Raw genomic sequence first — 5,927 nt, 5'->3', positions numbered from 1 at the left:
CGATGGCTTGGGGACCACATCACAGTTGTTTTCCTGGAGCCCTGGTAGCTGCAGTGGAACTTGAACTAGGGAGGGACTTGGTCTGTCTCTGTATTTGAAAGTTCCCACTGGCTGCTGGATTGATTGTAAGGTCAAGAGCTAGATGTTAGTAGACCACAAGGAGGAGGTGATCCAGCTTGGTGAGAGTGGCTGGGTCCCCAAAAGATATATCCATGTTCGGGAACCTGTGAACGTGCCCTTATTTGAAAAAGAATCTTTGCAGATGTAGTTAAGGCTCTTAAGATGAGATCATCCTGGGCTACCAGGTGGGCCTTAAATCCAGTGACAAGTGTTCTTATAAGAGACACACAGAGGAGAGACAGGAGAAGAGGAGAAGGCCAAATGAAGATGGAAGCAGAGACAGGAGTGATGTGTCCACAAGCCAAGGAATGGCTGGAGATACCTGAAGCTGGAAGAGCCAAGGAAGGATCTGCCCCTAGAGTCTCTCTGGAGGGAGCACGAACCTATGGGCATCTTGGTTTCAGACTTCCAGTCCCCAGAATTCTGGGAGAAGGAATTGCTGTTTCTTTAAGCTGCCAAGTTTATGGTTAATTGTTATGGAAGCCTCAGGACACTAACCCAGGAGGGAACAATGGAGATGGAGAGAGGCCAACAGACTAGAGATTCTTGTTGTTGTTGTTAAGTGCTGTTGAGTTGGTTCCAACTCATAGCTGCATTGTATAGGGTTTCTGAGGGGTGACTGGTGGGTTTGAATCACTAATCTTTTGGTTCAAATCAACCTTTTGGCCCAGTGCATTATTCTGCAGGGCCACACCAGGACTCCTTTGTTGTTGTTGTTAAGTACTGTCAAGTCGGTTCTGACTCATAGTGACCCTGTATAGGGTTTCCAAGGAGGGGCTGGTGAGCTTGCACCAGCAACCTTGTGGTTCAAACTGACTTTGCAGTCCAGCGCACCCACAGCACCACACCAGGACTCCTTTGTTGCTGTTGTTGTTGTTAAGTACTGTGGAGTTGGTTCCGACTCATAGCGACCCTGTACAGGGTTTCCGAGGCTGCAAATCTTTATGGGAGCAGAAAGCCTCATCTTTCTCCGGCGGAATAGCTGGTAGTTTTGAACTGCTGACCTTGAGGTTCGCAGCCTGGTTCATAACCACTACACTACCAGGACTCCTTGCTGTCGAGTCAATGCTGACCCATAGCGACCCTGTATAGGGTTTCCAAGGAGCCACAGGTGAGCTTGAACCACCAACCTTGCAGTTCAAATGACTTTGCAGTCTGACCCATTAGCCCACAGAGCCACACCAGGACTCCAGGACTCCTTAGGAGATAGAAATCACCTTCTCTCCTGGATGAATTTTCAGGCATAATCTTTCAATCAAACTGCAATTAGTTGAACCTCTTTTCTCCAAGAGCGTGCCATTTGAGGACAGGAGGAGGGATGTGGGGGGGTCAGGTGGGGAACATCTCAGGAATGGAGAGGATAAGGAATCACAGCTTCTCTGCTTGGAGAGGTCTTGGGGCATGATGTGGTAGTGACCAGCCTCAATGGCACACCTATAAGATGGGTTGATAACAGCCCTTTGGGCCCAGGATTGAGGATTGTATAGGCCAAGTGTCTGGCACACACAAACATTCCATAAATAGCAACAATCTAGGAGAGCTTATGAAATACTGTTTTACATTTCAAAATTCCTAACCTTTAGAACTTTCAAGTTCCTTGGTGGCATAAACAGTTTGTGCTTGTCTACTAACCTAAAGGTTGATAGTTTGAACCCACCCAGAGATACCTTGGAAGAAAGGTGTGGCAAGCTGCTTGTATAGAGATCACATCCAAAAAAATATTCTACGAAGCATGACCACTCTGTGATACCAGGAGTTGGACTTGACTTGATGGCAATGAATTTGGTTTGTTTGGCAGAACATTACCCACTGGCCTCTAGAGAAGCTGAGAAACCAAAGGATACTATGGATGGGAAGGAGACAAGTCTCACCCTCTGAAGAAACTGGTGTCCCAGGGTTTGCTGAGACCTTTGGGGCTCAGAGGGAGATCCAGTCCATGGTGCTCTCAGGATACAGGCCTGGGAGCCATTTGGCAGCCTGGCTTGTTCTGGAGGGGGAGGGGGAGACCATCATCTGGATGTCATCGTCCCCTGGCAGGAGAATCTGTGCACAGCTGTGTTCAGGAGGAGGAAGTTTTCTTTGTGGTCAGGACCCTGGCTCCCTGCTGGAGGATACACACTGGGGAAGGACAAGTTTGGGGGTTTGGTTCTCAGATCAGAGTAGAGATTTAGTCTGTCTACCTGGAGGAGGCAGGAATCCCCAGGCAGTGCAAATGGTTAACATGTATGACTGTAGATTGAAGATGTGAGTCTGCCCAGTGAAGCTTCAGAAGAAAGGCCTGGTGATCTACTTCCGTATAATCAGCCTTTGAAGACCCTGTGGAGTACAGTTCTACTCTGACACACTGGGGTTGTCATGAGTGCTGTCACTTCCCACAACACCCCACGGACCACCTTCCATACCAGACAATACAGAGTCCTTGTTGTTGTTAGGGGCTGTCGCGTCAGTTCTGACTCATAGAGACCAAATGAACAACAGAATGAAACACTGCCCAGTCCTGTGCCATCCTCTCAATTGTTGTTACATTTCAGCTCATTGTTACTGCCACTGTATCAATCCATCTTGTTGGGGGTGAGGAGGAGATCTTCCTCTTTTTCTGTGACCTTCCACTTTACCAAGTATGATGCCCTTTTCCAGGGACTGGTCCTTCCTGACAAATGTGTGTAGTATGAGAGACGAAGTCTAGTCATTCTCGGTTCTAAGGAACATTCTGGCTATACTTCTAAGATAGATTTGTTTGTTTTTTTCGGGCAGTCTATGGTATTTTTTTTTTTAAACTTTTTATTGTGAATTGAGTGAAGGTTTATAGAATAGATTACTAGTTTTACATTCAACAAATCATATACTTCACTTCAATACAATGATTGTAATCCCTTCCATGTACCATCAGTTAACAATACCTCTATTCCCTTTAACTCTTGCATTCCTTCCTGCATCTTTTCTCTGCCAACCTCCATCTTGTATATTGGCTTCCCTGTTAACAATTTAGTTAATCTGATAATCCCACTCCTGGTAACCATGGTGGAATGTGTCTTTTACCAAGAAAACCATTGCTTAGCTCTTTACAACAGTGGTCTCATACAATATCTGCCCTTTTGTGATTGACTGTTTTACTCAGCATAATGTCCTCTAGGTTCATCCATGTTTTGCAGATTCATCATTATTTTTTAACATTGTGTACCAGTTTGTTTAGCCATTGTCCTCTTGATGTCAGCATTTAGGCTGTCACAATCTTTTTGCTATTATAAATTGTGCTGCAATGAACATGGGTGTGCATATATCTATTTGTGTCATGGCTCTTATTTCTTGAGGATATATACCAAGTAGAGGGAAACAGTATTTCTATTTCTAACTTTTAGAGAAAGCGCTATAATGTTTTCCACAGTGGTTGCACCATTTCATAGCCCCACTAGTAGGGTAGGAGGGTCCTAGTCTCTCCACACCCTTGCCAGCATTTTTTTTTTTTTTTAACTTTGCTATTAATGCCAGAGTAAGATTTTTTGTTTTGATTTGCATCTCTCTAATGGCATGGGTGGGAGTCCTGGTGTGGCGCTGTGGGTTTATGCACCAGACTGCAAAGCCATTTGAACTGCAAAGTTGGCAGTTCAAACTCACCAGCTGCTCCTCGAAAACCCTATACAGGGTCGCTATGGGTCGGAACTTACTCGACAGCACTTCACAACAACAATAACAATGGCATGGGTGGTTCAGTGGTAGAATTCTCGCCTGCCATGCGGGAGGCTGTGGTTCATTTCCTGGCCCATGCAGAACAAAAAGAGTCCTGGTGTGGCGCTGTGAGCTAATGTGTCAGACTGCAAAGTCATTTGAACTGCAATGTCGGTAGTTCAAGTTCACCAGCTACTCCTTGGAAACCCCTATACAGGGTCGCTATGGGTCAACTCGACGGCACTTAACAACAGCAAAAGACAACAAAACTGTTTGAACTCAAGGGCAGCGTTTCAAGCTGACCAGTTGCTCCTCAGAAACCCTATATAGGGTCGCTATGGGTGAGAACTGACTTGACGGCACTTCACAACAACAACGGCTAGTGGGATTCACTAACAACAATGGCAGTGACTAATGGGGACTCCTGGTGTGTAACAGTAGGGTAAACACTGGGTTGCTAACCTCAAGGTTGGCGGTTCAAACCCACTAGCTTCTCCTTAGGTCACTATGAGAACCAACTCAACAGCATTTTATAACATTGGCTAATGGGAATGCAGTTGCTCTGTAGGAAAAATACTGGATGGCAAACCACAAGGTTGGCTGTGGCAGAAAGATGAGGCTTTCTATTCTCACAAAGATTTACAGCCCCAGAAACCCTATGAGTCATAGTGTCACTATGAGTTGGAACTGACTCAGCAGTGTTTAATTACAATGGCTAATGATTGTGAGCATTTTTTCATGTTTGTTGGGCACCTGAATGTCTTCTTTGGTGGTGTCTGTTCATATCCTCTGTCTATTTTAAAATTGGATTATTTGTCTTCTTAAGATGTTGAAGTGTTCTATACATTACCTTAGTCTGGTAAGTCATTGCAAAAAATGTTTCCCGATCTGTATGTTTTCTTTTTTACTCTTTTGGTGAAATCTTTTCATGCACATAAGGAGGTTCCAGATATCTATTTTGTCATCTGTTTGTGTGTTTTAATTATGTTTCATAGTGTATTTATGTCACATATTGTTGTTGTTAAGTGCTGTCAAGTCGATTCCAACTCATAATGACTCTGTATAAGATTTCTGTGGAGCAGCTGGTGAATTTGAACTACCAATCTTGTGGTTCACAGTACAATTGATTCTACAGTGCTACACCAGGAGTTCATGCCATGTATAGTCCATAGTATTTCTAATATCCTTCTCCATCACCATAGTTCAAATGCATTGATTTTTATATGGCCTTCTTTTTTCATTGTTCAACTTTCACATACATATGAGGCAATTGAAAATAACATGGCTTGGGTCAGGCACACCTTGGTCCTCAAATGAATATTTTGCCCTTTAATATTTTAAAAAGATACTTTGCAGCAGATTTACCTAATGAAATATGTCATTTGATTTCTTTCTTTCTTTTAAGGTTTTTATTGTGGATTGAGTGGAAGTTTACAGGGCATATTATCAGTTTTACATTCAACAAATCATATACCTTGTTTCATTATAATGATTATACTCCCTTCCATGTACCATCAGTTAACAGTATTTCTCTCTATCCACTTTAACTTTTTTAAAAAAACAAACAAACAAACAAACAAAACACACTCAGGCGTATATAATAATTGACATCTCCAAAGGGCATATTCTGCAAGTCTGCTCCTGGACACCAGTTCTTAGTCCTTCTCTTCTTAGTTGATGAATCTAGAGTCCTCAGTCACTCCCCCTCTCCATGCCCCCATCTCTGCCTCCATCTCTGGCACTGCTGCTTCTCTGGATAAGGTCCTGCATTCTGCTTGTGCGCTTCTCTCTTGATGGTCCTAGGATCCTCTGTTTCTGGACAGTAAGATTAACCACTCCACTTTTTTTGTCACAAAACTTCTACCTTTATAATTGTGATAGTCGCAATTAGTCATGATAACAATTATTCACTATTGAATCTTACAAATCTTATCCCCATCTCTTTTCACCAGACCCATCCAGACAAGATGACAGCTATTCATTGGGGACTCTTTCATTTCCCCCATACTCTTTTTTTTTTTTAATTAAATGTTTTTATTTTGCATTGAGTGAAAGTTTACAGGGCACATCATCAGCTTCACATTCAACCATTCATATAGCTTGTTTCATTACATTGATTATTATCCCCACCATATATCATC

The 5,927-nt window shown here is 43.2% G+C and overlaps 1 non-coding gene across 1 annotated transcript; it reads left to right on the top strand.

The window, feature by feature from the left end:
* Positions 1 to 3,816: 3,816 nt before the first annotated feature.
* Positions 3,817 to 3,887, top strand: TRNAG-GCC. Its single transcript has one exon. It is a non-coding gene; the product is annotated as a tRNA-Gly (tRNA).
* Positions 3,888 to 5,927: the final 2,040 nt, after the last annotated feature.

This window comes from Chrysochloris asiatica, unplaced genomic scaffold (genome assembly GCF_000296735.1).
Source record: "Chrysochloris asiatica unplaced genomic scaffold, ChrAsi1.0 scaffold00128, whole genome shotgun sequence".
NCBI classification, from domain to species: Eukaryota; Metazoa; Chordata; class Mammalia; order Afrosoricida; family Chrysochloridae; genus Chrysochloris; species Chrysochloris asiatica.
Note: the sequence above shows the minus strand (reverse complement) of the source record. Positions and strands in the feature narration are given on the sequence as shown.